Raw genomic sequence first — 21,895 nt, forward strand, 5'->3', positions numbered from 1 at the left:
GCACTGCCCAAACGGACACAGAAGTTGCTGCTAAGGATGAAGTTTTCATACCTGATATCCCCCCTCTCGACGATTCCACATTGTCTACCCAGCCCAACCCTCCTGCTCAGTCTAATAGTCCTGCAAACTACGACGCCCCAATTCAGCCCATGCCCCCAAGCCAACCCCTACCTAAAAAGGCACCAGTCCAACAACCAGCCTTGCGCAAAAACGGCAACTTCCCAGCACGTAAGCCTCGTCATGACCAGAACAACCAAGCTCACCGTGACTGTAACAACAGCACGCGTGGCAACAAACCTAACCGTGCCTACCGTGACTGCAACAACAGCATGCGTAGCCACCAACCCAACCGCCAAAAGCAGCAGGCCTCACAGACCATTTCAGTAATGACCGCGGTCCCCAAACCCTCTGCATCTAATCAGCAAACACGGACTGATAGAACAGCGGGCGACCCATACGTCATATCAACACTGACTGTGGCCCCTGAACACACTGCCCTTGGCCCTACGAAAACGGAAGTCCTACCGGCACTTCCTCACCCTGTCTCATCTTCCCCCGGGATAGAGACCATTCTGGTTAACGGGCGGTACGTCCGGTCCCTATTTGACACAGGCTGTGCGGTAAGTTCAGTTATCTGCAAAGCACTGGTTGATCCGGCTGATCTCACAGATAGAACTGTGACGATTCAGTCCCTTGACCGTGAGATTCCTCCAAGGGTTCTTCCTATTGCTAGGGTCCACGTAGAATGCAAGTACGTACATGGCACCATTGACGCAGCCGTCATGGACACGCCAGTGTATGACTTTATTCTAGGCTCCAAATATGTCCCTCTTGGAGTAGTCCATAAACCATACTTCTCTCTGCCCGTCGGTAGATCGACAAAGCAGAGAAGTGGCCGCAACCAGCAGGTTGGAAGCCCTGGTCGCCACGCTAACACGCCTAGTCCCGACTCATCAGCGAAGCTCAAACCACTCCGCCCTGGCATTGACTCTGCTAGGAAGTCACGAGTTAAGTCGTTTACCCGCGCTCGTGAGGGTCTATTTGACCCAGGCTACTCAGCCACAATTATGCATCCTTTCTCTGACATTGACAGTGTCAGAATGCCCCGAGGTAAGATGAACCCTTGCTCTCGTGGACTCACTCCTCTTCATGGCTCCTCAGCCACCATTCCGAATCAACCTCCCCCTGGCATTGATAGTGTCGGGAAGTCACGAGGTAAGCCGAACCCTCGCGCTCGTGAAAACTCTTCTCACCATGGCTCCTCAGCCACCATTCAATATCAACCTTCCCCTGGCATTAACCGTGTCAGGAAGCCACGATGTAAGCTAGATTATTGCACTCGTGGGGACGTTCTCAGGCAGAACTCCACATTCTTTATCAGGCCACTCTTCCCTGACATTGATCGTGTCAGACGATACCGAGGTAAGCTGACTACTTACTCTCGTGAAGAAGCGCCTCACAGCGGCTTCGGAGGTAAGCCCCAACGAGCACACGTGTCTTGGGCACCCCGCCTAAGCCCCAATCACCCTCCCCAATCCGCCCCAGGAAGGAATTATTACTCACCCAATCGCCCAATCTACTCTCCCGAGCAACCCCAAATGTTTCACCCAGGTGACTACATACTCAGGGACGGAAAGTAGACCACGGACAGACTTGGACAGACTCTCCTCCTGGCATGGATACCCCTTTATTTTCCAGATTTTTTTTCTAATGCTGTGATAACAACTGATCTTAAAGTTAGAGTGACATCAGTCTGCTCGCACTTTATGGATCTGTCTGCGATAGATCCATCTTGGCGGCGGCGTATGTGACAAGTCAAAAACTCGCTGTCAGAGTCACTCAAAATTATCACAGCATTAATTATTATTTTTCATTATTTATTTATTTTATTTTAATTATTTGTCCATCCTACCCCTAAATCATTCACCCGCGCCACCTTTTCCTCTCCAGGCTAGACTTAGTTGACCACCTTGGAGATAGCTAAGGCGCGTCCTTTCATTTATCTGCCCTTGATCGGGGAAAGGTAGACACGCAATCTCTTTTGTCTTGCCCGCCGGATGTCTGAAGGACGGTCGCGGTTGACCCCACCTTGGTTTGAATGCAAGCTAATCCTTCTCCCCCCCCCATCTCTCACGTCTCTCTTTGATCTAGGAGATTACAAAGGTCAACACACCGCGTGATATTCCAAGGTGCGGCTCCCACCTCGAGTCAAATCCACCCACGTGTAAGCTAATTCTTAGCCTAGGACATTTCCGGTGTCCGCCCACATTTCCCAGGCATATATAAGTAGATTCAAATCAAGCCAGACCCTTTCACTCCTCTATCGCTGTCGATCGAGTCTGGACTATATCATTTATTCTCCCTCCTAGAGGAATACCTGGTGGTAAGCCGAACTTAATCACAAGTTCCATCTTAATTACTTTTGTGCTATTTACATTGGATTTTATCATGTGTATTTTGCCTAGTTCATTTATATTTAATTAGTGCATTGTGTATTTCTCACTGGCGTAAGTAGAAAACATAAACATGTCCTATGTATTTATTTATGTATTGCATTAATCTATTAATGCTACGTTGCTCAATTGATCGTTGATGCAACCATGTATATATTTGTACATCTTAGTCTATTTCCTTTATCTCGGCTGACGACCGTGATAATTTTACTAGCGCACTAATACTGCGTCTAGAAAAGAGATACGAGTTATCTCCCCTGTATTGAATTATCTCCCCTTTACTCATTCTACTCTAATGAGAGTTGCGTCGCTTGAACGGACACACCATTCAAGCGCGCTCCATTGTTCTCGACCCACGGTCATATGTAAACAAATCGTCTGGGTCGCTGACCACCGCCCATTTCCCCCCCCCCCTCTCTCTTTCTCTATCCACCACTGTTGTTTATTTGAGATTATTATTTCCCCTTCTATGTACATTTTTATATTATTATTTCCCCTTTTATGTACATTTCTATATTGCTACTATCAGCCATCTGGTATTCCAAATCCCATTTGTCATCATCTCCCCTTTTGTGCTCAAAAGCAATTTTACCAATCTGACGAATGCACCGCAGTCGAGGGCATCGATAAGATGCATGAGAGACATGTCCTAACTTGTCTTTATTTATCCGCAGCCTCCCTCAGGTGTCTGCCTATTTATCGGATTACTTACCTGCCTATTTGCCTACTGGCCTATCTATGTGCTTAGTGCTATTCAGCACTGCACTTTCCTATTGAGTAGCACCTACCGCCTACGGAGATCTACTCAATTCTACTACTTGGCGCTATCGGCATTGCCCGCCTATTCGACAGCCCATCTGTCAAGCTATTAGGCGCGACGTCCCTATAGAGTCAGATCTGTGCGAGACGTCATAGCTACGCCAACTCTCGGCAACTCACTGGACATATCCTGTCAACTACGCTGCCCACGGCAGATCAGCTCTGCCCGCAGTATCCTTGTGCCCACGGTAGCCGGCCACCCGCCCTACTGTGCCCACTACAGATATTAGATTTTGAGGATTGAGACTCCACAAGAACTATATCACCGGCGTCCCTCTATCCGCTAGAGCGCCACCTCCAGCTGCAGAACCTCAAGCCAGGACACAGCCAGCTGCGACATCAACAGGAATACCAGCTAAGTCAGAGGACAAAGTGACATACTCTTATTAGGTGCTACAGTGATGATCAAAATACCTTACTAATTAGAGATAGATGCAAACCCTCCCCCTTTTATTCTTATATGTATATTTATGTAAATAAACATTCTTTTATTTTAACTTTTGTATCTATCTTTCATTGTTTTGTCTCGTTGCGTGTCTGCTCCCGATTCATATGCTGATAAGTGGGGGTGTGATAGCATTAAAAATAATCATCCCCTAGACATTAAACGTGCCAAACACACGTCACATTTCCCCACCTGTCACAATAGGGCCGAGAGAGAGATCAAAATAAACAATGTCTAGAACGTTATAGGGCCTAGAGAGAGATCAAAATAAACAATGTCTAGAACGTTATAGGGCCTAGAGAGAGATCAAAATAAACAATGTCTAGAACGTTATAGGGCCTAGAGAGAGATCAAAATAAACAATGTCTAGAACGTTATAGGGCCGAGAGAGAGATCAAAATAAACAATGTCTAGAACGTTATAGGGCCTAGAGAGAGATCAAAATAAACAATGTCTAGAACGTTATAGGGCCTAGAGAGAGATCAAAATAAACAATGTCTAGACGTTATAGGGCCGAGAGAGAGATCAAAATAAACAATGTCTAGAACGTTATAGGGCCTAGAGAGAGATCAAAATAAACAATGTCTAGAACGTTATAAGGCCTAGAGAGAGATCAAAATAAACAATGTCTAGACGTTATAGGGCCGAGAGAGAGATCAAAATAAACAATGTCTAGAACGTTATAGGGCCTAGAGAGAGATCAAAATAAACAATGTCTAGAACGTTATAGGGCCTAGAGAGAGATCAAAATAAACAATGTCTAGACGTTATAGGGCCGAGAGAGAGAGATCAAAATAAACAAAGTCTAGAACGCTATAGGGCCGAGAGAGAGATCAAAATAAACAATGTCTAGAACGCTATAGGGCCGAGAGAGAGATCAAAATAAACAATGTCTAGACGTTATAGGGCCGAGAGAGAGATCAAAATAAACAATGTCTAGACGTTATAGGGCCGAGAGAGAGAGATCAAAATAAACAAAGTCTAGAACGCTATAGGGCCGAGAGAGAGATCAAAATAAACAATGTCTAGAACGCTATAGGGCCGAGAGAGAGATCAAAATAAACAATGTCTAGACGTTATAGGGCCGAGAGAGAGATCAAAATAAACAATGTCTAGACGTTATAGGGCCGAGAGAGAGAGATCAAAATAAACAAAGTCTAGAACGCTATAGGGCCGAGAGAGAGATCAAAATAAACAATGTCTAGAACGCTATAGGGCCGAGAGAGAGATCAAAATAAACAATGTCTAGACGTTATAGGGCCGAGAGAGAGATCAAAATAAACAATGTCTAGAACGTTATAGGGCCTAGAGAGAGATCAAAATAAACAATGTCTAGAACGTTATAGGGCCTAGAGAGAGATCAAAATAAACAATGTCTAGACGTTATAGGGCCGAGAGAGAGAGATCAAAATAAACAAAGTCTAGAACGCTATAGGGCCGAGAGAGAGATCAAAATAAACAATGTCTAGACGTTATAGGGCCGAGAGAGAGATCAAAATAAACAAAGTCTAGAACGCTATAGGGCCGAGAGAGAGATAAAAATAAACAAAGTCTAGACGTTATAGGGCCGAGAGAGAGAGATCAAAATAAAACAATGTCTAGACGCTATAGGGCCGAGAGAGAGAGATCCAAATAAACAATGTCTAGAACGCTATAGGGCCGAGAGAGAGATCAAAATAAACAATGTCTAGAACGTTATAGGGCCGAGAGAGAGAGATCAAAATAAACAATGTCTAGACGTTATAGGGCCGAGAGAGAGAGATCAAAATAAACAATGTCTAGAACGTTATAGGGCCGAGAGAGATCAAAATAAACAATGTCTAGAACGCTATAGGGCCGAGAGAGATCAAAATAAACAATGTCTAGACGTTATAGGGCCGAGAGAGAGAGATCAAAATAAACAATGTCTAGAACGTTATAGGGCCGAGAGAGAGATCAAAATAAACAATGTCTAGACGTTATAGGGCCGAGAGAGGGAGATCAAAATAAACAATGTCTAGAACGTTATAGGGCCAAGAGAGAGAGATAAAAATAAACAAAGTCTAGACGTTATAGGGCCGAGAGAGAGAGATCAAAATAAAACAATGTCTAGACGCTATAGGGCCGAGAGAGAGAGATCCAAATAAACAATGTCTAGAACGCTATAGGGCCGAGAGAGAGATCAAAATAAACAATGTCTAGAACGTTATAGGGCCGAGAGAGAGAGATCAAAATAAACAATGTCTAGACGTTATAGGGCCGAGAGAGAGAGATCAAAATAAACAATGTCTAGAACGTTATAGGGCCGAGAGAGAGATCAAAATAAACAATGTCTAGAACGTTATAGGGCCGAGAGAGAGAGATCAAAATAAACAATGTCTAGAACGTTATAGGGCCGAGAGAGAGATCAAAATAAACAATGTCTAGAACGTTATAGGGCCGAGAGAGAGATCAAAATAAACAAAGTCTAGAACGTTATAGGGCCGAGAGAGAGATCAAAATAAACAAAGTCTAGAACGCTATAGGGCCGAGAGAGAGATCAAAATAAACAATGTCTAGAACGTTATAGGGCCGAGAGAGAGATCAAAATAAACAATGTCTAGAACGTTATAGGGCCGAGAGATATCAAAATAAACAAAGTCTAGAACGCTATAGGGCCGAGAGAGAGATCAAAATAAACAATGTCTAGAACGTTATAGGGCCGAGAGAGAGAGATCAAAATAAACAATGTCTAGAACGTTATAGGGCCGAGAGAGAGATCAAAATAAACAATGTCTAGAACGTTATAGGGCCGAGAGAGAGAGATCAAAATAAACAATGTCTAGAACGTTATAGGGCCGAGAGAGAGAGATCAAAATAAACAATGCCTAGAACGTTATAGGGCCGAGAGAGAGATCAAAATAAAACAATGTCTAGAACGTTATAGTGCCGAGAGAGAGATCAAAATAAACAATGTCTAGAACGTTATAGGGCCGAGAGAGAGATCAAAATAAAACAATGTCTAGAACGTTATAGGGCCGAGAGAGAGATCAACATAAACAAAGTCTAGAACGTTATAGGGCCGAGAGAGAGATCAAAATAAACAATGTCTAGAACGTTATAGGGCCGAGAGAGAGATCAAAATAAACAAAGTCTAGAACGCTATAGGGCCGAGAGAGAGATCAAAATAAACAATGTCTAGAACGTTATAGGGCCGAGAGAGAGATCAAAATAAACAAAGTCTAGACGTTATAGGGCCGAGAGAGAGATCAAAATAAACAAAGTCTAGAACGTTATAGGGCCGAGAGAGAGATCAAAATAAACAATGTCTAGACGTTATAGGGCCGAGAGAGAGATCAAAATAAACAAAGTCTAGAACGTTATAGGGCCGAGAGAGAGATCAAAATAAACAATGTCTAGAACGTTATAGGGCCGAGAGAGAGATCAATATTGTCAACTAAATAATAACACTGCTTTGTGCTACTATTGTATGACTCTGCGGTGCTAAAAGGGCCGAAAAAAATTTTTTCGGATTTTCCTTTAGAGTTGAAGATAATTCACTACCTAGTCCGAACCTCCCGCAGGACGACGGAGAATGGCAGTGGGCAGGGTATGAACTGGGACCATCGACAAGTCCGAACTACAGTCCAGCGCGCATACCGCGTGACCAATATTCTGGACACTGGATACTTTCAAGTCTTTTTATGAAAACCCCCCGCCCCCCGCCTTAAAAAGGGTAACAGACTTTATATATCTTTTTTTTTTCTCCATAATTTACATTCAGAAAGCTAATTGATTTTTTATTTTGGAAGCGCTGCTAGTCATTGTCCATCATCGTCATAATCAACCTCATCATCTTGTTAGAGATGACTTGATCAAAGTCTCTCTCCCAAATGACTATGTACAATATCTTTGCGGTTTTTTTGTTTTTTTTTCGCATTTCACGTAAGTCGGTTATTGTCAATTCTGTCGGGTACCCTTTACTGAGTACTTCTTAAAGTTGGCGTACCCCAGATTGAGAAGCACTGTTTTTTTTTTCTTTTCCTGGCGGTAGACTGAATTGTGTAGGGGAAAACAAGAGTCATTTAATTTACATTTATTGGACGAGGGTCACGTCAATAGAAGTTTACTTCTGAGTTTACTTCTGAGTTTACTTCTGAGCTCACGGTGTTTCCTTTGAAGCTCACTGCTAGTGAACGTGTCGCCGGACGCGAACCATTTGCTCGACTAATGGACTCGACTGCCCGGTGTTTACAAATGGTCGCTGACCTAAGGCACCTCTAATGCTTCCTTTCTATCAAACAGGCCAGAAACTCATCTTCCTCGTCTTCTTGAGGCGCCCCACCCCTCCCGGTTTCCCCATCCCAGCCCAACGTCTACTGGGAAAGTCAACTAATAGGAAGCGACGGTTAATTGAGCGACAGAAGGACCTCACCGTTTTAAATCCGGATTAACTCTTGCAACAAGGTAAAGAAGACCTATAGAAACAGAGCATTGTTGATTCTGTTCAACTTCAGGATGGAATGAATGAATACTTTTAAACTAACTAGAGACAAAAAAAAGTTGATTAAGTTGACAGAGATATTGCTTTTTTTGTTGTTTGTCTGGACGGCGACACCACAACGGAATAACATTGTAGTATGTTTAATCAGAAATGAACAAAAACAAGAGTTCCTACCACATTATTTCGTGTGTAAACGAGGACGCCATTCACACGAGATAAAGTTTTTGAGTGCCGTGATATTATAAAATAATACGTCCCTAACAAACAATGGCGTCAAAATTCAAATGATTTCATTTTTTGTTTAAAGTTACGATAAAACTTTGCAATGAGTTCCCGTTCATAGATTATCTCTGTCTGAGAATGATAACTGTCTCAGATTGATCATTGTCTCAGATTGATAACTGTCTCAGATTGATCACTGTCTCAGATTGATCACTGTATCAGATTGATAACTGTAGCAATGTGTGGAAGGGTACAAACTTTAGCTTTGTCTCTCTATATTAGCCTATATGTTAGGAAAAACGAGATTTCTTCTTGTAATTCTTGTGGTACTAACTAATATTCAGCGAAGAGATTTGATGACTTTTGTTGACTCATTCTGAACCAAAACATGAAATCCAGACCAACATCCAAGCATACTTGGAGCAGCATCTTTGCTGACACCACAAATATATTTGCAAGAGATTTTTTATTTCTTCAGAAATGAACACATTGTCCAATACATCACGTGCTGTAGAAGTCGTTTCAAAAGATTTGCTAGAGCGAAACCCATCTTAAAATCTCCCTCCTCGTGTAAACCAGTTGGCAGCATCTTTGGAGTCTTCAAGTAGAACGATAAACATCTGCAATGTAGTGGACACCATTGACCAGCATGCATACAACAGCACAAGAGAAGTCTTCACTTAGAACTCCCTAGGAATACATGCCTATCATTACTCGATCAATGCCTTTGGCCAATGGCAACAAAAGTTATCAGCTATTTTGAGACGTCTCATGGCTCTAGGAATTCTGAGGTCCACCAAATACGAAGCTTCAACGACCTTTGCTATGTATTTGCCAGCAGTTCATTCTGGTTTTCTTGACTCAGTTTACAATTCAATTACTGTAGGTCAATGTCTGCAAAACTCGGATGTTTCATATCAAAATGCCGTTTCAGATTGTTCAGATTTATTTATTCTGATAATAGATCGTAACAAAAGACTCACTGAGGTTTCTCATTTCCTGCTTTAACTATGGAAGTAAACTCATATCGTAAATAATCGTCATTCTATTGTCTGTTCTTAACGTACATGTTCACCATTTGTTCCATAACGATGCTGGAACTCTTTCTCTTGTCTTTCTTGTACTAGACACTAATGATGTATCAATCATTATAAAAGGATGTGTTTTTCAATGACGTCCTTCACCATAGAAATAATATCGTTGATTCCGTAATGGAAGCCTTTAGTCATGATTCAGTTGTTTTTATTATCTATCTCGAATGACATTTATAATACACAAAAATAATAGCTACCAATGAACAATTTTGTACAGTGTCAAGTTTTTAGACACGAAAATTATTTTTCCAAGGTCTTAGGCGACCCCTGGAATATCGTCATTTCACCCCCAAGGGGATAACGACCACAGGTTGAGAACCTATGCTCTAGGTGGTCAAAAAGTGCCAGTAACGCCCCTTGGTTCAATAAAGATGTTTCTACCTCTTAGTGTTATTCTTTTATGTCGAGTATGTCACCATGAAGATATGTCTTTCGAAAGGTCCTCGAGATGGATGGATCGATCAGGAATGTTAGTGGGTCGTCTGACCAGTGGATTATTGTCTGACCAGTGGATTATTGTCTGACCAGTGGATTGCCACCTGGATATACCGTTTCCTTTAACATTGATGTCGGGTGTTTGTATTATCAATTTATGCAACTATTTGTAACTTCAGCTTATTGATAAGCCCAAGTATCTGTATCTGTATCTCTATCTGTCAATACTCTTGATACCTTTGAAAATATGAACAGCTTGTTTTTAGATGTGTAGAAGTGATACGATGTAGTTTAGTTAAATTAATAGCTTTAATGTTATAAATAATATAGTCAGTTTAATACTGACACTTGTGCTACGAACTCTTCATGTAATCAATAGAGTATATTCCCTGCGAAAAGAATAAGCTTTATCCGGTTACTACAAAAAGTTGATTTGTAATAGGGCAAAGAAATCGTGAATATATAATATTTACAACAGATATTTATTAAATTTAAAAAGTTTAAACTATTTTTACCATCTGAAATAGACTTTGTATAAAATTTAGCTCTTGCGATATGAAGGGGGGGGGGGTATAACAGTTGAGAGATTAAGGGCACTGCATTGCCAACATTGTGCCGATGTGCCGAGAACCCAAAATATATCAAGTATCAAATATTAACAAATATATTTACATTTAACATTAACCTAATTGTTGTTTTGCTTTGTTCAATGTACTTGATGGCTATATTTGTCATTCAGTATCTCAGTACCACATATTCAAAAGGACATTCTGGTACTCAACCTAGTCAAAGCACATACATAATGCCAGGCAGCACTCCAATGTCCCATGGTCAATAACTGTCGACGGTCAGTGGCACAGTGTAATTGAAGATCTCCCTAGTTAAGGAGCCAGTCAACCGCACTGACTTGCTCATCAGATTCGTTGAGCCAGACTGAAGGTTGAGACATAAGATTATACCAATGCTTTCTAAACATCTACTAGAGAGAGAGAGAGAGAGAGAGAGAGAAGAGAGAGAGATGCAGATGATCAACTACTTGTAAGTAAACAAGTCAACACTATAATCGATTAATTTCAATCCCTAAAAGAAATAAGACTTAATTGATATGTTTCAACAGTTCACGTAAGTTAGCATTGATTTAAGGAAACCTTTTAGAAAACAGTGGACATAACCTTTTAGTAAACATGGGACATAACCTTTTAGTAAAATTGGGACATAACCTTTTAGTAAACATGGGACATAACCTTCCAGTAACATGGGACATAACTTTCAATACCATGGGACGTAACCTTTCAGTACATAAACGCGCGCTTGAGTCAAACATTGCCAGAGTCATATCGCTATGGAGATACCTTGCCGCCCAATGCGCCGAACTACGTGGGACGATCTAAAAAAAACGTCAAGTTCAGCAACAGGTTCAGGTTCCTCCATGAAGTTCTAACTTGAATAGAGGTATTGTAAACATTTTTTTTTAAATTTTAATTGTTTATGCATCATTGTTCTTTGCTTTCGTTTTATATCTTTACACCGTTTAGAAAAAAAACAAAACTGTTATTTTTACAATACCTCTATTCAGGTCAGAACTTCATGGAACCTTCAAGAACCAACCTGGACGTTATTATTTCCTACTGTAAATATTCTCTGTGTTCTGTATAGGCTTCACGCTATCCAAAAAGTGGACTCTAATGCATCAGACGATAATTTTGAAACGCGTTGTGCTGTAACATGTAAACCTAACCCTAACCTTAGGCATGCCACTGCAACCTATATGGTCGCAATGGGCGTTCATAGGCCCCGCGTTACTTCTAATAGTAATTTTTTAATTAAACCATTATAACTTATATATAATAACAGGTTTCCGTGGCCTCCTGATTTTCAGGAAATCTCCTGAAAAGGCAGAATATACAAAAAAAAAAGTCCTGGAAATCTCCTGAAATTATTAAAATTTCCTGAAAAATGGACAGGATTATCATTTTTGGGGTGCCAATAAATAAAAACAGCATTGTGAGCTTTCATTTAATAAAAATTTATTGCAAAGACGAAAATATTTTCTAATTTAAAAAATCTTAATTTTGACATTTCGTATCCCTACCCAGACTAAGCCCTGCGCAATCGGTTTCACATAGGGCCACGCAATGGCTAGGGCCTGCCCTGCATACATACATGAATACATACATACATACATACGCCTTACTTTCTGTTTCATAGTATAGCTATGATAAACAACGGGCTAATTAAGGCGTACCATTATTTTGGTGTACATTAAGTGCTAGATCTTCTATTTGAAACCTATGAAATAAGTATCCCTTTATTCAGAAAATCTCTAATATTACAAAACAAAGCTTTCATTTCTTGTCTCAGCGAAGAAAAACAACTTGCTAAGACTAATTGGAATTTACTCCTGAGCGAAACTTAACTAGATCGGAAGTGTTGCGACATAAAATGTAATCTCACACAAAGAAGAGCGCGGGTTTCTTTGACCTGCTACCACAGAAAGAATAATGAATTCCCATTTTCTATGTCATTGAGGCTCTTACATCTCTGGCATTATGTCACGCAAATCTAATGTCCAGCTTGGACAACATCAAAGGCTCTCAGTTAATTGTTTTGTTCCTTTGTTTTTCTTTAAATGGCTTATACATGAAATTATACTTTGTAAAAGATCTAAGGATTAGTAAAGTATTACACAGTATAGCCTCTAGCCCAACTTGACGAATATCTTTATTCAAATTATTTGTATTAAGATCAAATAACTTTTGGCTGGACACTTGGTCATGAAGGTCATCCATCTAATTGACCTGATGCAGCTGACACCTTCGTTTTCTAAAAGATATAGGGTCTCTGCATTCTGCCCATGTATCGATTGTTAATATTGTAGTTCCGTCTGCAGACATAAGTTTCTTAGTAGAAACGTCATGACGTTATTCAGCAATGTATCAACCTCATTTTCCCCCTTCATTTTGTGTATGCGCCTGTTGTAGCTGTTAAAGGCCATTCAGGATGTGTAACAAAATCCTTTGACCTAACGCAATATTTTAAGTTTACAAAAAAAAAGCTTATTGTAAAATGTCGTCTGAGGCGGCTGGTGACTTGAGGGATATAATTAGCTTAATTTTCTATTTCTCTGTGTCAAACAACTAGATACTAAGTGCGAGAATTTAGACATTCTCTAGATTTTTTTTGCAAGATGTTAATTGTTATACTATAATTTATTGAAAAAAAAATTACCACTCTTATTTAAAAAATAGGAAAAGTAAATCTGGATAAAAAAATACCCACACGGCTTACCCGCAAATGTATACGAAGTATATAAAGCTAATAAAGTGCATGCTCTATCATCAACAATCGAAGGTACTCAAGCAATGAAGCTCGTCAACGATTAAATTCGGTTTTCTGGCCTAATAAAAAAAAATAAAAATTAAAACTATTTATCGATTTCAAGCATTAATAAATACAAACAGAAAGTATTTTGTTCGTCGCCTCAAATAAAATCCATTGAGACTTTCTCCACATTGTCATCACCCGTCCTCCCTTCACGCCCCGCACACCTCTAGCAACTCAACTTTCTCCATCTTGTAATTAAACCTGATTGGTATCGATCAGTAAACAAAATTCTCTTCGCTTACGGCGCCATCATAATGAGCTGTCAACACAGTCAGCAAATCTTTATTAAACTGAAATAGAACAGAACTAGAACAAGAAAGGGATGGCCGGCACGCACTGCTGTTAAAGCAAGACTTGACAGAGTGTAGGTGTCCACGTGTGTGGTGGAGAGTCTGACAGAGTGTAGGTGTCCACGTGTGTGGTGGAGAGTCTGACAGAGTGTAGGTGTCCACGTGTGTGGTGGAGAGTCTGACAGAGTGTAGGTGTCCACATGTGTGGTACAGAATCTGAAACATTGCATAATTATGGAAGTAGGTAATTTAAAATTGGACCATTGAGAATGAAGCACTTCATTTTGAACAGAGACACCTTTTTTTGTATCCAAATGCTAATACAAATCGCTGGCGGATCCAGAACATTGGAGTGGGGGGGGGCGATTTTTTTCCAAACCCTAACCCTAACGCCCAGTAAACCCTAACCCTATGCATAAGCGTGCGTACAGCACACACACACACACACATATATTTCATATATATATATATTGTTACGTTTCTCCAACTATCCAGGCTCTCTTCAAACTTCACCTAAAGTTGTTTGTTTACGATTGGTGAATGAGGTCCATTGGCAACAACATTAACACTTGTCTTTACAAAAACCTAGTCTTGCTCCGTCTGACTTCACACACCGTGCTGGTTCTCGCCTCGTACTGGTCACATTGCGAGATAACGTGAAGTGAAGTCTTTTTGACACACTAGCTCTTATATAGTGTCTCTATTGGCCTCGAAACTTCTTGACCACTCCAGTTGATCACTTTCGCTGTGACTTGCGTGCGTAATATTTACGACACTGGTCCTTGCCGAACTGGCGTGTACTGTCACTGGTCTCGGTTGACCGCTCGTCCTGCGCTGGACTGTGGCGATTTAGGTGGGCTAAAAACACACAGCACTACCCCATCTGTGTCACCACCAGGTTTACAACAATATATATATATATATATATATATGAGAATACAAAAGCAGCATTTCTCAACCTCCGGCGAAAGACAAAACAACTGGGGCAGCGCTATAAGGTTTCCTAGTGGGCCCGACGCCAAAAGCGTTTTCTTGCATTCTTCACTGCAGAAACGTATTCTCCTGACATCTACAGCTCATTATTCATCAATAGAGTTCGGGGCGAAGCCGCGACGCCAGAAGCGTTTTCTTAAATTCTTCAATGCAGAAACGCATTCTCCTGACATCTACAGCTCATTATTCATCAATGGAGTTCGGGGCGAATCCCCGACGCCAAAAGCGTTTTCTTGCATTCTTCATGTAGAAACGTATTCTCCTGACATTTACAGCTCATTATTCATCAGTGGGGTTCCGACGCCAAAAAAGATTTCTTGCATTCTTCACAGAAGAAACGCATTCTCCTGACCAAAGGCTCATTATTCATACTATTAAAAAAGGACTCTTCGAATAATGTTGTACTTGAAAAATATTCTAATATGAATTTATAGGCCCTTAATACATTGCAAATAAAACCGATTTTTTCCTTGAAAAGATAAGATAACCCACATATTTAGATGTTGGCTTTGAGGATCGACGCCGAAAAAATGATTATTCGATAAATAATATTCAATAAAATTCAAGTATAAATTGTGAGTTCTAGTCCCAAATGTATTTAACTAGCAAAATATCAGATTGAGTAAAGGTTGGGAAAAGGGACTATGAAATGTCTATTTGGGTTTAGAACTCATCTCAATCGTGACTCTTATACTGAAAAATTTCGTTTGAATTCTAACTTTCTTAAAATAATTATTATAAATTAATGTGAAATTTCATAAACTCTGTCTGGAAATGGGAGGGGCGGTAGATTTAAAACGATTAATCCTCGCTCCTTTAATAATTTCTGCTAAAGATTGCATTTGGCATTAAAGAATAGGGGTGGGGCGACTCAACTAATTTTGTTCACAAACTATGATTCTCCATAAAAATAGGACCGCCTTCCCACTCAGAGGGCTAGAGTGGGGAGGGCAGTACATGCAATCGCCCTCCCCCCAACCCCATCGAATATATTAATATATATATAGTAATTGAATTAATTTTGTTCACAAACTATGATTTCTCCATAAAAGTAGGACCGCCCCCCCACTCAAAGGGTTTAGGTGGGAAGGGCAGTAGAGGTATTCGCCCCCCCCCCCAATCGGCAAACAGGGAAGGACATAATATAAAGATCGGTTAATTTATCAAAAACAAGTTTTAATCATATAAATATTTAATTGATTCTGTTAGCAAGCTGTGATTTCTAGAAATAAATTGGACCGCCCCCCCCCACACTCGAAAGTGTATGGGGGGGGGGGCGGGATTGATACCATCGCCCCCTTCCGACCCCACCAAATCGGCCAACATACTAAAAATAGGTTGAAATATAAATAATTAGTATATATTATTAACATAAGTAATAAATTCGTATACAAATTGTGTAAATTCTTAACTAAAATTCGTCCAACCCGAAGTGGGGGGGGGGGGGGGCGATCGCCCCTACCGCCCCACCCCCTGGATCCGCCAGTGATACAAACATGAGTTTTTGAGACATAAGCTTGATCAAATTGTCTCCACAATGTCTGAAGCCTCTTCCCAGTCCCACACGGTGTCCACTGATCTGAGGTCCTCCAGAAAAGTGTTACAGAAAAGCTGCTGTAAATGTTGCTGCAGGGATAGTCCAGAGGGAGAATATAAGTGATCAGGGATAGTCCAGAGGGAGAATATAAGTGATCAGGGATAGTCCAGAGGGAGAATACAAGTGATCAGGGATAGTCCAGAGGGAGAATACAAGTGATTTTTTGTCTTTTCTTCAAACATTAAAATGTTTTCGTCCCGAGGGATGGCAGAGTGAAGTAGTGGATAAGGTTCAAACCCAAGACCATCATGACAACAGTCCGAAGTACAACCAGCCAGTAAAGAATTAGAGCGGAAAATGTTTTTGTAACAGTAAAGACATTCAACCTTTAATTTTTTCTCTTACATCAATTTGATGAAAATAACCATTTTAGTCTATTAATTTGAGATCTTTGAAATCTGTGCTACATTAGAAATCAGAATAATTGAAGATGTTTTAATTAAAAATTTTAACATTACATTTTTTTTTCAAGATTTTTGGAAGATCCAAACAACCAATAAATACAATTTTAGTCAGTATTTTTTTGTTTGTTACTAAGGGCTGTCATCTTTTAGATTTTCTAACAGAATCTGTCATTGGTAAAGCCCTGATTTCTTAGTTCTATAACGCGAGCTGTCATTGGTTTGCTCTACTTCTTTGACCTCTTTTCATATTTTTAAAAAATTATTTTCTATCTTTTTAGGCAAGATTTCAAACTCTATTTTAAGAAGAGGTTCTAGTTGGTGGCTCCTGTTTCAATCGAAGTAGCACGTTATCCACCACGGCTCTTTACTCATCTAGTCGCCGCCCCCCCCCCTTCCCTAGCTGCCCAGGACTCTTTGTTAACAGCACCTCTCCCCTCCTCACATACACAAAGATATACATGAAGAATAATAAAGTGAATTTTTTCTCCGGATTGAACTCCATGTATGAACGTCCCTGGCCCAGCAGATTAGCCGTAGGCCCTTTTAAACGTAGTGTACATCTTAATGCTCTGAGTTCAATCAAGAGTCATCTAATTTGTTTCTTTTGTTCTTCAGGGAACAGTACCAGGAAAATGAGAAAAGAAGAAGAGGCAGACAGAGAAAGCGATGGGGAGACAACATAAAAGAATGGACGGGCCTGCCGTTGAAAGAGGCAAAAGACAGGTATGGAAAAAGACGGTCGACAAATCTTGCGTGGTGCCCCAACGGTCTAACCGACTAAGGGATACGTGAAGGTTTCATGAATATCTATATTAATAGCACTTTATATTTAATTTCATAATATGGACATAATGGAACAGAATAAATTAAGGCAGAGGCTGTTAAATATAATAAAATACCAGATACATAGCGTGATGGCTTAAAAATGCTTGTTACTTATGCGTCAGTTGCACGCAGGTTGGCTCACGTGACGGAGATCAGCAGATCAGAATAGATAATAAGTTTAACGTTAACCAAGGATATGGCTTAAACATAAATAGATAAACGTGCATTTTAAGAGCACCCACCCCCGCTTCGAAATAGGCATAGTCCACCCGTGAATCCGTCCGTTCGGCTTGTTTAGATCACAGAAACTAGAAAAGATTTTGAAAATCTGAAAAAAAAATATTTTAGACCTTTAAACGTTCTGGTGCAATCGATCTGCTACTTTTTTAAATATTCTTTTCTGAAAGCCAATCATATACTTTTAAAAAAGTAAATATGTAAGCAGGTTTTTTTCCTAAGAATCCACCATTTTTTTAAACTATTTCCTATAATAGTAAAAACAACATAGATGACCATATTACAAAGAGAGATCATTTTCCTGTAGATTTTAAAACATTTAGGCAAATGGTTTTGTCATTTTCTATATAAAAAATGTTTTAAAATATTTTTATTAGTACATTAAGTGTGTTTTGCTATATAAGTTATTTTTATTTTTAATTATTTATAAGTTATTTTGTAAATAAATTGTTCAAAAGTGAAATAATTATATTTAGTATGTATATACGTAGATTATAATTTGAAAGATTATTTAATAAGCATTGCTTCATATTATACACTTGTAGAGGATGATGAAACATTATGTGACTTTGAAGGAGAGATTCGCTCTTTAGAAAAAGATCAATTAGATAATATAACATTAGATAAGCCAAGTTCACATTGAACGACACCTTCTTAATCATCGGTTCATGGAATACATTAAAAATGTAATAACAAAGAGGTTAATATCTCAGTATTGTGTCGTGTGTCGTCAGTCGGCCTAACAATCTTAATATATAAAGCACAATGTAAGGATAATGTATGTCCCGAATAGCAATCAAAACCGTTTGAACAATCTTGATAAGATTTGGCATGAATGATACTTAGATCTCAGCGAAGACCGTAGTTATGCTAAATGTCTCTTCCACTACAAAAAAGCCTTTAAAAAAAACAACAACTACATTTAGCCTCTATTGAAGAACGAAACATTTAAACAAATCGGGTAAACCCACTTTCACAGTATTTAATACTAGCTATGCAAGAGAACATGGCACTAGACCAGTGATACACAAACTGAGGCCCGCTGGCCATATCCGCCTAGTACAATAATATCGGCAAAACTTTTGCTACTTATGTCTTTTTTTTTTTTTTTTGCATTCGCTGAGATAGGGTTGTGTTTTTTTAATAAGCATAAAGGCGAGCACAAGCTGTGATTTCTACAAATAAATTGGACCCCCCCCCCACTCGAAAGTTTATGGTGGGATAGAGGGGCGGGATTGATGCCATCGCGCCCTCCCCATCCCACCAAATTGGCAAAAATACTTGAGGGGAGGGCGAAATAATCTAAAATAGGTTGAAATATAAATAATTAGTTTATATTATTAACATAACTAATAAATTCGTATACAAATTGTGTAATTTCTTTACTAAAATTCATCCGCCCCCAACTCAGGGGTGGGGCGGCTGAGTAGGGGGCGATCGCCCCTACCGACCCCCCCCCCCCTCCGATCCCCCAGTGCTTCTGATAGTTGTTGCTGAAAATATTGAAGCCTGCATTTTTACCTGAAGAGTTGACCACTTCGTGGGCCGATTGTGAGTTTGTGTTTCCACACAAACTATCTTTATTACATTGTTTTTGTTGACATGATCACAAAATAACTTGAACTTGAAATAGGGTTTAAGGTAAAGTGACATCACACAGTAATTCTTAACTGGACATTTCCAAAACGGTAGGAGAAAAGGTCTGCGATCACTTGAGAAAAAGCCTTGATTTAAACATTTGGCTTTGACATGGACAATCGACAATGCTGATGGAATGTATTGAAATATCTTCATTGACCAGATGACAAGTTTCTCTCTCTCTCTTCTCGCGTTCTTTTACTCCTATCTCTTTCCCTCCTTTTTTTTTTTTCACCCTCTCAATCATTTTCTTGTTATCTTGTTTCCTATTCCTTCTTTCAGTTACACAGTTATACATTATCTCTCTTTCCCTCTCTCTCTCTCTCTCTCTCTCTCTCTGGATCTTTCTCTTTCTCTCCCTTTTCCTCTTTCTCACTCTTTTTCTCTCCCTCTCTTTTTCTCTCTCTATCTCCCGCTCTTTCTTTCTCTCTCTATCTCTCCTTTTCTTTATACCGTATATCTCTTTCTCTCTCTCCTTCTCTCTTTCTCTCTCTCATTCTATTTTTTTGTTGTTCTTTCTCTGTCTCTTAATTTCTCTCTCTTGTTTAGTTTTCTCTCTCTGTCTGTCTCTCAGACGTCCTCTCTCTCTCTCTCTTATTCATGTAAAAAAATGTGAAAAATATTTGTTTCGCCACTTTTCTGTATGTAACTCTATTTTTGTCCATTTTTTTTATTTCCTAAAGAGTCCGTCACGTTCTCAGAGTAATGTACCCAGTACATCATCAGCTCGGTCGTCTGCTCACCGCTTCGCGCATGCGTGTGGGGCGAAAAAAAAAAACAGGCAAAGAAACCATGCCTGCTATTCCATTGTGGGGGCTTGTCGTCAACAACGGGGCGGCCGGTGTAAGCCACGGTAGGGGGACCGGCAATGTGTGTACAGAAAGGAGTAACAGCCCTTGTCTTTGGCGTGGAGATATCCGCAATTATGAGTGTATGACATTAAAAGTTAACCAAGAAGACCTTGAGAGTGAGCTAGTGCAGTGTCAGTTGATTTCCTCTGAAGAACAAAACGTTGATTTAACTGGGAAATTCTAAACAGTGATCAAACACAACCACAACAACCACAAGGTAATATGTGCATTTTATACATCTCAAAAACTTTTTGTTTTCACTGCTGATACGTATTTTGACAATCCCTTGGAGTGGCTCATTAGTTCTTATGAAATGTAATTGACTTTGATTATTTTAATACGTATATAATTTATTGTTATTGTTTTAGAATATATTATTTAAAAAAAAGCAATAACCTGAAAATACTAAAACTTAATCATGTATATAAACATATCAAATGTTACACAAAATGATAAGAATTATATTTTTTAATAATGTTGTCACTTATTCAGCATATATAAAAAAAATTGCTTACATACGAGCTCACATAGTACCATAGATTCAATGACACAGAGAATTTTTTAAAACATCACTATTTAACTCAAAGAAACTTGGCCAACCCCTAACTATAATGATCATCACAATAAAACCCTCAAAATAATATTACAATGTTAAATGTATCATCTCAATCAGAACTACAATCATGCCACTGGGGTAGGAGAACATCTCTCACCGAAACCCGTCCATCAACTTACACAAGTTCAACACACTAGATTTAATTTAAAAAAAAAGTTTCCAAACTAAAAGACTCCAATCTCCGACAAAATGACATGATATGACAAGAACGAAAGACTGACCACCACTCAGTCCTAAAAAATTGTTTAAGGTAATAATTATACAAATCAACAATTAAATTAATACTAATGATTCTCAAATTTCACGCTTAATATACGGAATTTTCATTTTTCATTTTCTAGTTTGACCTTTTTTTTTTAAAGTTATAGACAGGGTAAAGATGTTTTTTTCCATGATAAAATGTTTGTTTGATTTACATAATGGAAGAGCCTGTGAGTATTCGTAGTTCCATGCAGTAGACAATTGTAGACCTACTGGTCAGTTGTCTGGCAGTTTTTTAGACGTCACGGAAATTGATCAGTTGATATTTAAATCGTTGGTGACATTTCCAGACTTCCGATGACGTCACCGACATATACCTGATCCTCGAGTGGTACCTATACAGAGACATGTCACTAGACAATATATCAGCTCTCACAGTCATGTCTCTGGACAGCATCTCAGCTCGTGTGCTTGCTTCCGCTTCTGTTCAGCATTGACCTTCTTTTTGAACGACATCCACTTTGGATTCGATGTCTAGATAACATTTCCCTTGTTCTGAATTCGATGTATAGATAACATTTCCCTTGTTCTGAATTCGATGTATAGATAACATTTCCCTTGTTCTGAATTCGATGTATAGATAACATTTCCCTTGTTCTGAATTCGATGTATAGATAACATTTCCCTTGTTCTGAATTCGATGTCTAGATAACATTTCCCTTGTTCTGAATTCGATGTATAGATAACATTTCCCTTGTTCTGAATTCGATGTATAGATAACATTTCCCTTGTTCTGAATTCGATGTATAGATAACATTTCCCTTGTTCTGAATTCGATGTATAGATAACATTTCCCTTGTTCTGAATTCGATGTATAGATAACATTTCCCTTGTTCTGAATTCGATGTATAGATAACATTTCCCTTGTT

General features: G+C 39.4%; 1 protein-coding gene across 1 annotated transcript in view; it reads left to right on the forward strand.

Annotated features, from left to right (window-relative positions):
- Positions 1–20,140: 20,140 nt before the first annotated feature.
- LOC106069311 (G-protein coupled receptor 83-like) overlaps positions 20,141–21,895 on the forward strand; it is a 92,545-nt gene continuing 90,790 nt past the window's right edge. Inside the window, exon 1 of the mRNA XM_056010199.1 lies at positions 20,141–20,366. The gene's annotated coding sequence lies outside the window, so the exon portion shown is untranslated. The remainder of the gene's footprint in view (positions 20,367–21,895) is intronic.

The sequence above is a fragment of the Biomphalaria glabrata genome, chromosome 1 (assembly GCF_947242115.1).
Source record: "Biomphalaria glabrata chromosome 1, xgBioGlab47.1, whole genome shotgun sequence".
Taxonomy (NCBI): Eukaryota; Metazoa; Mollusca; class Gastropoda; family Planorbidae; genus Biomphalaria; species Biomphalaria glabrata.